This window comes from Cydia amplana, chromosome 8 (genome assembly GCF_948474715.1).
Source record: "Cydia amplana chromosome 8, ilCydAmpl1.1, whole genome shotgun sequence".
In the NCBI taxonomy this organism is placed as follows: Eukaryota; Metazoa; Arthropoda; class Insecta; order Lepidoptera; family Tortricidae; genus Cydia; species Cydia amplana.
In genome coordinates this window covers 15,080,355-15,092,381 of record NC_086076.1, presented here as the reverse complement: position 1 = coordinate 15,092,381, position 12,027 = coordinate 15,080,355, and positions in this window count along the sequence as shown.

Sequence of the window (12,027 nt, the reverse complement as noted above, 5' to 3'; positions counted from 1 at the left end):
CTACATTTTTAAAAGGTAATTAATATAAATAACGAAATGCAGATATTGCAGATTGAAACTGATGTCAAATCATAAAGGATCAGATAATTTTGTACTTTCAACTCAGTAGTTTTAAATCAAATACACCTTTACATGTATTTTGTAAAGTAAGCATACCAGCGAATTACTCAAAAAGACAAGTACCTACTGCTTAGGAAATGATCGCTCTCAACTCAAAATAATCTAGCTATTATATTTTTAATGCAATTTATGTCCAGTCATTATATTATAACACATAAAAATATGCGAAGCATTAATGTGATTTAATATAATTACCAGTGTAGGCGACCCCTACGACAGGTATACAAAACGCAATTTCGTTCAGACGGATGAAGATGTAGCACCGTATGGGGTAGACTAGCCGGGTGGGTTTTTTGGATAGTTCGTTATACTTATGTATACTGCCGTATTCGAACTTCAAGATATTCACAAGAGACGACACGTACTAGATCCATTCTAGATACGTTATAGTTTAGATTTCAATTAGTTCTCTTTTGCAGCGCAATTCGGGCAACCAATGTCACTTTTACGATAGATCGTGTTAGATATCTATTAGATGTGAATTAGATCTCTAAGCAATATCTTGTGGAAATCGTTCAAGAGTATCTCCAGAATCGCGGAAATGTCAAATTTGACAGGTTAGATCTTAAACATATCGTTATCGTATCTTGGCGATGTCTAAAATATATATAATAGATGTCTATTACAAAATCCGAATCGCGCCCCTAATTGCCCATCTTGAGATATGTCTATAAGTCGGTTCTATAGGTAGCTTTGAGTTTAGGTATATTCTCAGAGTTTAAGTCCGTTCGATAGGCAACTTTGGGTTTATATTCTCAATTGTTATTCGATACAAATCAAGTCTATATTTAAAAAAAATTTATAAAGGTGTTTCAAATAAGTTAGCAACCCATTTGCATTTTTTTTCTGTCAATGTGTGTATTATCTTACTGGTAGACTTAGTTTCAATCAAATAACAAATTAGAGTAGAAGTAAGTACCTTATAAGAAAGAATCCGTACCTGAGAGGCATAACACTGCCATTTTAGTAATTTTACAGGAGAAGCGATTTTGTGTCAAAATTTGTGTTACAAGGATTTTCGAACAACATAAAATGACACACAAGAGGTTTGTGTTACAGTTTTTTTAATTAATCAACAGTAAATATATTTGACATTATTATGTGTTACTTTCTAGTTATCATTTTGTACTTATAAGATATATTTTTCAATAAAACTAAAAAAACTACCCCACATACAGTATTCTGCTTCCAAGCTTATTTCAAATTCGAGGAGTTACAGTAATATTAAAGATCCTTAACGTGATTCAAAATAATGTAATATCATTTTTATAACAAAAACAAGTCCGTTTAAATGCAAATGACCATGAATTAAATTAAACTGATTATAATATGGAAATTTTAATTTTAGTCAGGACATACAGTAAAATGCCTTACAATATGCCTAGCATTATAGTGTATGTGCACTCAGAACCGCAAACTCTCTGGACATACCTTAAAATGAACCTAGTAGCATTTTACTATATTTCACTTACATCAAAATGTTTCCCAGAGGGTTATACACTTACAGTAAAATGCATTTGAAAAACTTGGAATTGGTAGTATTATCGATAAATATGGTTTTATGGATCGATGGAGCATCAGAAATTATGTACGATACTGTAAAAAACCGAAAATCACAAAAATGGACTTACAGTGTTATGCCTCTCAGGTACGGGAATATAGCTTAAGGTATGAATCTTAGTCTATATTCTTTCATATTATTTAATGCTGCCTTCATTTAATGCTATGTTCTATAGAAAATCTGATCGAAAGTAGTCAAAACTACAAAACAGCCAAGACTTTATATAAGAAAATTTTATTCCGTCAGCTTGCAGTGGTTCTCTTAGCAAGTTTTCACAAGTTCCAATGATAATGTGCAATTATTGCGCGGTTTATCAAGATTTTAATTGGCGCGAGGGGAGAGTGGCCATGAATAGCCTTCCCGTTAATAAGGGTTTTGTCCGTTTTTCTGATATTTTACGTTTTTTGTGCCATTGTGCACGAGCTTAACATTTTTTATAGCTGGTCAACGAGGGGTCAGTCCAATGGATTTGCTTTTATCGTGATTGATTGACATTCAACGGTTGCTCGCGAATTTATATCCAAATGTATGCTAAAATTATTACTCTAGATTTGTTTTTTTTTGCATAGAGGTAACGTGACAATGACATATTACAAATCTAACGATACCTTAATAAATTAAACGCGATTCGTGACAATTTCAAATTTATTGAATCAAAAACGGACTGTAACCGTATTGCGCTTTTACATGTCGCGCTTTGCTTTAAATTAAAACAAGCGAGTGCAGCGTTTGACTTTAAAATTAAGTAGAGGTATTTTTTTTAATTGATGCATCACCTTATGCTATTTTTAAGTATTTTTTATGACCCCATTACCTGTGAACTCATGACTACTAACTGAATGGTTTGGCATTCAAGTATTATCAGTTAAATTGAATATGTTGCTTATTTTTACCTTATTTAATATCAGGCGAAACTTAATTTCGTCTTATCTCTTATTTTATTAACTTTACTTGATACAAGATTGACAGCCTGATTAATTATTATTATTATTATTCGTCAGTCAAATAACCGTTCACAAATTAGTCCTGTCCAAAGTACTCAATGTCCGATCCCCAATCGCGATGCCCATTGTCCAAATGTCCACCCGTGCCCCGCCACGCGTCTGATCTCCATTTTTTATGATCACTCTCACTTTTTTATTCATCAGTTTTTTGCACAGTTTTTTCCCCGAAATCCCCTATTTGCAAAATAATAGGGACCTTTGATCCGAGCGCTTATTAAAAGTAAATATTTCATGAAACCTTATCGTCATTTTAATGGCAATTTTGTGTGTGTTATGGATTGCTGTGGGTGCATCGCGTTTTATTAGTTTTTATTTGTGGCGAGATTAATTTGAAATTAAATTTTATCTCTAAAGGCAATTTTTACTGTTATGCATTCAATTGTCTCTATCAGAATAACATAAAGTGCTAGGTCACGTACATTCTGAGCAATACTGGTCGCAGTGTTCACAGCTTCACACTGATATTTACTTAACGCATTTTAATTTCGATCGGTCCAAATCGAAAATATTTTTAAAGTAAAAGTTAATACATTCAATCTCGTGACATTAGTTTTTGGCAAACTGCAAAAAATAGACCATTTACCACCACTGGGGTGGGCAAGTTGCAGGGTGCAATGCTGTGCGAGAGTAGAGTAACCACAAATTACACGGTGAAAAAGAATGACCGTGGTGACATTTTTAATTTCTGTATCTATTTAACTAAGGAATATTTAAAGGGAAGACGGGTTTTAGTTGTGACATAATAAGGTGTTGATCGGAACGGTACAACCTTTGGTGACCAAACTTAGATAGGTTAATCGACTCTTATTAGCAGTTTGTTACCGTGGTGTCTCCTCCGTAACTCTTAAACAAGTGTGTAAATTGTATTTGCACTTGACTTACTGAACAAACCAATACTATAACAAATTACTTTGTAAACAATATGGGAACTAAGTAGCATTCATAGCAAACATAAAAGAGTTACAGTTCTGTATCCTGCCTTATGAACAGAATGGCAACATAAAAAAAGTAAATGTACATATAAACAATAATTAACCATAAATCTAAAAACGAACACAAAAGACGCACAGCCTAAATTGAATCGCATATATGTACTTTGCGGAGGTTGTAAGAAATGAATTTTCGAAAATCAACCACTAAAAGGGTGACGATGAGGCTTCAAACTTTTTAATGTTATTTTGCCTGGATTAAGTCTCGAGCAGAGGAAACATAGTATTTTTATATTTAATCACGAGATTACCTACGGAGCAAAATGGTCAAAATGTCCTTTAATTTCTCAAATCATGGAGTCACATCGAAGGGCATTGTGTCCGCGCTGACCAGCAGCTGTGCGCCGGCTGTGCGCGTGCGCGAGATCCAACATGGCGGCACTTAGCACCGCATCTTTGTTTGATTTGTTAATCTATCTCATGGAATAGGTGATAGGTTACCTATTGACAATTATTTAGATGGTCAAAAAATAATGGTCCTATTCTAATGCTAGCTTTAAGCACCAAATTAGATAAAATATGAATGTAAGGTTAGGTGTAAATTTTAGGACCCAGTAACATTACAATTCATTTATTTTGTAAGTTTTTTATCAGAGGAATTACAAAAGTATGTGACAATCTAAGTGCTGTTCTAAATTATTGTGTGTCACCAGAACGCCAATTGTTACACGTTACATCCTTCAATAAAATATTTTATTTCAAAAGTTTTTTTGTGATAATTGCACTGTGTTTTTCACTATTAAAGGATTTTTTCCCCTGGAAACAGTGATTTGAGGCGCTTTGTTGTAAAAACTAAATAAAAATAAATTATGTTGCCTAAAATTATGACCATAATTGGATATATATTGGGCACCGGCTTGGTGGCCTATTTTATGGTTATCGAAAATTAGTATCTTTAAACCGACACCTATGTAGTTTATATTATACTTAAACAAATTTTTATTTAATTTTTTCTAAAAATACGGATAAGTTTAGCATATTATTTCCTATAACACTCTTTTAGGTGCGCAGGAAAACAAAATTCACAGCCACGATGTCTAAGAGCCGAATAAATTATTTGAACCATAGTTTTTTCCTGTAAGAATATTAACAACATTACAAATACGCTTTGACTAAAAAAAATACATGAAATTCATAAGCGTACTCATATGTACCTATTTACTAGTGAACGCTGTTCCCCCACGCGCGCACCCCAAATCTACGCAAAAGGCACCACGCAGTCCCGAGCCAATCTTTCGGCAAGCCACTTCTACTACCATAAATTAAATATAGTCTCTATAATTTAGTAATTAATACATTGGTGACACAAGCGGAAAGATTTGAATAAAAGTGAAGACTAAAGTAAATAAAAAAACAACAAGTTTTTGTGACGCTCCCAATCGAAGGGTGTTTGCGGCAAGTGTTATTATAGTATTTTTATCGCATTGTGGTTGTAATAAAAATGTCTAGTTATCGACGTTTTTGAGTAGCAGTTGGGACACGCCTGGTGGAACTGCTGAGGGGCGTTCGCGTACATGAAGGGTAAGCCATGTACCTAAAATAGAATTAGCAATTTCACAACAATTTAGTGAGAAAGTGTTTAGTCCATGATAAACCACATCGGGTATGATTTTCATTTGATCACTTCAAGGCTAAATATGAAAAACTGAAGTTGTTTTGTCATATATTTGCCCATTTTATTAATGCAACTCTTTCTGGGATACGGTAAGATCATTTCATGTAGCTAATATGCTGGATATTTATTACAAAGATGGAAATAACTTAGGGGCATAATGTTTAATTTTCATACTTTTTTTAGTTAGGTTTGTATTTGATTTAAAGTAACCATTATATTCCTAACCTAACCTATTTATCCTACTCGACTTGATGGATATTAATGCCCGGCCGGAGACGAATTTATTCGCTTCATCTTTCAAATGTGTAATTTACAGAACCCGGAACCATATCCAATTTTTTTGCAAATGATAAAATAAATAAACAAACAAACATCTTACTAACAATAAGTTAGTGATTTTAGTTTAGTCTTGAGACTTTTAAGTTACACCGGAATAGCTATTTAGGTACTTGGATGAAATTATTTTCTTCACCCTTGGTCAATTCTATCGAATCTGTTATTATTTAATATTTAGAGTGCAACTGTAAAGTGATACTTTCTCCTTATGACAGTAGTCATTCTTCCATTAATAAACTTTGATTTGGTATAATTATAAAGAAAATGGATTTAAATCATAGGCCCTATACATCACAAGTACTAGTAAGTAGGTATTTTTGATTACCTATTTATATAGACAAATTAATACATTTTTTTTTCACTTAACAAATGTACTATCTAGCAGTATTTATGTAGATTTTTTAAAATACCTATGCTAGTTATAATACGTAAAATAATAAAATTACTTACAAGTCAAATTATATTGACTAACCTTGGTATAATAAACACTATAGCGGTTCTTATAATGAAAAACACTCATTGAAAACTCACAGTTCTCACTCATTTACAAGTAGAACTCAAATAATCATATTTGTAACGTTGTTTACAAAAACGGAGGTTTATTAAAAGTATTTAATAAAAAAGAAATTTTTATCTACCGACTAAACGCTTGATAACAATATAGCTGCAACACTTTTTAAATGTTTTAAGTCAACACACTCAACACTACAGATTTGCGGAATAACTATTCAGCAAATTTTCATTCAGATATTGAAAATGCTCATGAAAAGAAATTATTAACACAGTCAACTTAATTATTTGATAGATTGATTGTTTAATGTCAAAATTCATGAATTCTGCCGCTTGGAATGAATTGCACAAAAATACGGTTTGTAAGCAACTGCATGAGTATTACTTATTTTTGTTTTACGTGTGATGCGGCAGAGTTATAGGGATGTATGATACATATCTATAACAACTTGTAGAAACCGTCCAACTACGCAACTATAGTTGGTCAGAAAACCAATTTGTCAGTAAATAAGAACCAAACAAACTATACTCATCCTTTTCTTTTGGGTGCTAGTACTAGTGTAAGACAAATATACCTAGTATGATTATCTCTGTCTATGTTTGAAATGAGACAGTCCTTTGACAAACTATACCTATATTCCCATTATTATGTTTTCATTTAGGAGTGATGTCATGATAAATGGGTGAAAATACAAAAAAACCGGCCAAGTGCGAGTCGGACTCGCGCACGTAGGGTTCCGCACCATCAATAAAAAATAGAGCAAAAAAATCGTGTTTGTTGTATGGGAGCCCCCCTTAAATATTTATTTTATTTTATTTTTAGTATTTGTTGTTATAGCGGCAACAGAGATACATCATTTGTGAAAATCTCAACAATCTAGCTATCGCGGTTCATGAGATACAGCCTGGTGACAGACGGACAGACGGACGGACGGACGGACAGCGAAGTCTTAGTAATAGGGTCCCGTTTTTAGGGTTCCGTAGCCAAATGGCAAAAAACGGAACCCTTATAGATTCGTCATGTCTGTCTGTCTGTCTGTCCGTCTGTCCGTCTGTCCGTCTGTCTGTCCGTCCGTATGTCACAGCCACTTTTCTCCGAAACTATAAGAACTATACTGTTGAAACTTGGTAAGTAGATGTATTCTGTGAACCGCATTAAGATTTACATACAAAAATAGAAAAAAAAAAAATTTGGGGTTCCCCATACTTCGAACTGAAACTTAAAATTTTTTTTTCATCAAACCCATACGTGTGGGGTATCTATGGATAGGTCTTCAAAAATGATATTGAGGTTTCTAATATCATTTTTTTCTAAACTGAATAGTTTGCGCGAGAGACACTTCAAAATGTGTGTCCCCCCCCCTGTAACTTCTAAAATAAGAGAATGATAAAACTAAAAAAAATATATGATGTACATTACCATGTAAACTTCCACCGAAAATTGGTTTGAACGAGATCTAGTAAGTAGTTTTTTTTATACGTCTTAAATCGCCTAAATACGGAACCCTTCATGGGCGAGTCCGACTCGCACTTGGCCGCTTTTACCCTTTGGGTACGGAACCCTAAAAAGGACATTGGTATTGATACTTAATTACGTATTGAACTTATGGATCATAGTTAACATAATAAATATAAGCTCACACTTGTACAGTCAGACGCAAAATTGCATGGCCACTTTATGAATCAATTGATTCATAATGTGTCCATGAAATTTTGCATAAAATATTAGGGCCCCTACATATGTGCATGTACCTACCTACCTATCTTATCTTATTGTTTTCGGGGGCCCTTGCGGATACACTTCGACCCATAGGGATCTTTTGTGGAATTACCCCCTGGAGAAGATCCGTCAGCTACTCAAGAGCTTTTCCCACCATCTCCATGTGTCGGATGATGGAGCTCATGGATAGCGTTTTAAAGTCCTTTGGTTCCAGATATCCTGCTCCAAAGTCCTTCATTCTTTGTCTGGTGAGGGCGTGACCTACCTACTTAAGTATACATATGTGTACACAAGTTTAAAGCGAAGGTTTTCTGAATGCACATTTCTTTGAATAGACAATGTTAATTTGTCTTTACTTCTTTCATTGTAAGTGAATATGAAGTCGTACTTACTTACTCTAGTTACCGTAAAATCCGTTTTCCAGAGTGCAGCGTCTGCGCAGCGGCAGCCGCGGCGGCGGCGGCGGCGGCGGCGTGGGCGACGCAGCATGGCCCCGACGCGAAGGTGGCGGCGCCGGTCGCCAACGGGGTTATCAACGGCGCGCGGTACAACGGCAACTGTAAGTCAACATGGAAACGAGATCATTTTTCATTAATTCTAAAAAAACTCATTCCCCTAGCCATACTTATTCGCAAATTCCCAGGAGATGCCGCTTTCTTTGCATCTCATTTTTGGTGACTGTATTGGACATCCCTGGAGAAGGGTTGCACGTGACAGGTCAAATTGGATAATGGTAGAGGAGGCCTGTGTCAAGAGGCAAACTGAGCTTCGGGACATATTATAACAAACAAGAACGATTTAGTACTTATACAAATCAGAGAAGTTCAGAATAAAAATGCTTATTGTTAACCAGTTCCAAGTTCCATCTACAACGTAAACTGCTGAGCGGAATCTCCTGGGAATTTGCGAATAGGTATAGCCAGGGGAATGAGATTGCTGTAGAATTACCCTTTTAGGGCTCATTTAGACGGTGCGAGAACTCGCATGCGAGTTTCATTACATTGCGGCATTTGATCGGTCGGCTGAATTGTTGTAACCTCAATGGTCCGCAATGTAACTAAAATCGCATGCGAGTTCGCGCGCCGTTATACAGTACAGTACATATGGTGCTACTTTTCCGCACTAGTGCGTAAATAAGCACTTGTATCGTAAACTATTCTGCAAGCACTTCGGAAATTACTCATCGTTTTATTGATAACTGAAGAATTACAGGCGTCATAAGAATTGGTAGCGTGTTTTACAAATTTATACTTTATTTGACTATTAAGGTATAGATCAAAATAACGAACACCAACATTTACATTTTTTAAACGTTCAATATTCACATTGTCATAAACAACGACAAAAGTTTGTCATGGGGAATAATAAAAAAATATGTAAATAACAAGCTTTAGCTCTATGGGTCGTCCACGACTGAAAATTAACCAAATTGGTTACAATAGTTTGTTATATATTAAGAAATGTTCTACTACTACATAAACATGGATTTACTTACCTATTACTATATTTTTACCCGATCATTAAACGTTGTCACTAAATCCTTTCTTTTATGTATTTTGGTAACTTGTATTGCATGTAGGTGTTTTTATTTAGATACTTACTGATTTATTTAAACTTTAAAGCTACGTAATACAACAAGCAAACAAACGTACAAATGGCGTACTTAATGCTAAATTACATTCTCTACCAGTCAACCATAGGGTCAATCAGAGACACATAGGTACCTACACATATTTCTAGTTGGCTTATTATTAACCGGGCAACTAAAAGGGAACTTTCATTGGGCATATAATAATATAATTTGGCTGTGCATTAATATTTTAGCACCAAAAAAAAATATATTAGCCTCAAATTTAAGCATCATATTAGTAAAAAAACTGGCAGAAAAATCAAGCCACCCAAAAAATGTATAGGGAACTTAAAGTGGTAGGTTGGCGTCTAAAATAATAAATTGGCAACTAATATTGTAAAGCGATCATAAAATTTAGTTGTTATCTAGATGTTCACACCTAAGTAATCAACTAATCATAACTGAGCATATCGTTTCAGCTAATAATAGGTAGTATTTTGTTATGGCAGGTGTCCGTACGTCTTTGTAATAACCCAGGCTCATAGTCCACCCAAACTTCAATCCATAGACCAGTATACTGTTCTCTTTTTCTACAATAGTCCCAATGCCTGCTGAGACCGGTTCATGGGTGTATATTGTTGCACCTGGGAACGGGTTCCAGCAGGCGTTCTACATGACATAAAAGCTCTCCAAGGGGCCTCTACGTGTTGGATCTGTGTCCCCACGCAAGCCTATAAAAAAACCGGGATTATAGGCCCGTGATATCCAAGGTAGCATTTTAACACGAAAGCAGTTAAATTTAATGAATATTGGTAACTTTTTACACAAAACACCTCAAATTAATTTACCAGTACACAAAATGGTCAGTATACTATAGTACTTATGGCCATTACACCATGTTAGATCTTTAAATTTTTAATTACTAATTTCAATAGTTACCACTGTGTCCTGCTAGAGTCAACAGATAGGTGCGACGACGAGCGAAGCGAGGAGGAGCGTGTTAGGTTGACCGTGTAATGACCAAACAAAATATTTTAAAAGAACTTCATTTTTGAATTGGTCTCCAATATAATAATTCAGTTGCCAAATAAATACTTGGTAAATTACGGAATTAAAATACAACTCATATTGATATATTTTAAGGCTCCGTTTTTGTTGCCAAACTATTAATTTGAGTACTCATTTCTATTTTTTTAACTACCCAAATTCGATTAATTAGTTGACCGTTTAAATACGTTTCTAGTTTAACCCATTGGTAGATAATGCCTTAAGGCATTAAGTCCGTCATTTGTACCTTCATGTATTTGCCAATAAAGATTAAATAAATACATGTTAAAAAAGTGGATATTTATATTACAAATAGGTAATAGCCATACATTTACTGTAACAATGCTAAACGGGTTGGGTTTTTGTTACTAAACCCAATAAGATACCCAATAAGATAGTGTGATTGGTACCTTTGTGCCAGGGACAACTCGCGGGGAACTTTTTGACTAGGCTTAAACTAGTCTTAAGTTGTTATTGTTTTTAGAATTTGTAAAAAAAATTAGGTTCCTATTGGAAAGATCTTATTAGAATAAAAGGCAAGTCATGCCGTTGCTGTCGTGAAACCACAGTACAAATCAAAATTGTTTATCAGTGAGTTATTTTTTTTCCTTACTATAAAAACATTATACATACTAAAATTGTAACTAGGTTCTAAATTGGCGAAAAGTCCATCTGATATTAGTTCTACTATAATATGCTTTTCCATGAAATGTAATCGTCATAAGCTTTATGTAATCAACGAGGGCTGTACCCGCGCCACCCCAACGCCGGGAACGCCTCTTTAAAAAACTTTACCAATGAGAAGCGTATTGTTAACTTTACTGAGGGGAATGAAAACCGCAAGAGCTTTTTTAAAGGGCGCCGGGAAAGTTACTGTGCTTTTAACACAAGCTCATAGATGGCGCTGAAAATGCGGTTCTAATGCCATCTATAGTAAACATTAGGAATTAGGTGATTTCTTGTTGTTACGATTGAACAAAATGTTGGCTTACTTTTGTTTATATCCCATAGAGGTCACTGTGTAACGTAACGAATGCTAGTTTTCACCGAATATAATATATTTCAGTACATATTTTTAAAGTTTAATGTAATTTAGTTTTGGTTTATTATTATTTTCGAGTTTAAATTCATAATTGTGTAGTATATATTTTGTTGCAGCTATAGAGATTATACATGTACCTACGTGACATTTCTAACGATAACCGACTTTAATGCAAGACAATAATGTCGTAATCTTTTTACAGTCCGCTGCAGCAACTGATTTACATATCTGCGAGTATATCACCTGGATTGATAACACTAAAAATATTTTACACGTTTTTTCACTTCCTGAATCTAAATTTCAGGAGTTTTACCACTGTTTCGCTGTTCATTGAGATTCTTTGCATTTTTTTGTGTAATGAAATTTTGCTGATATTGTCCAAATTAAGATATCTAAAGTCGTATGAAATATGATAAAAATCACACGTTACAAAGGAAAATAAATTCAGCCATAAAATATTTGATAACCTGACCAGAACTCAGGGTCAATATTTAATCTGAAATTAATATGTTT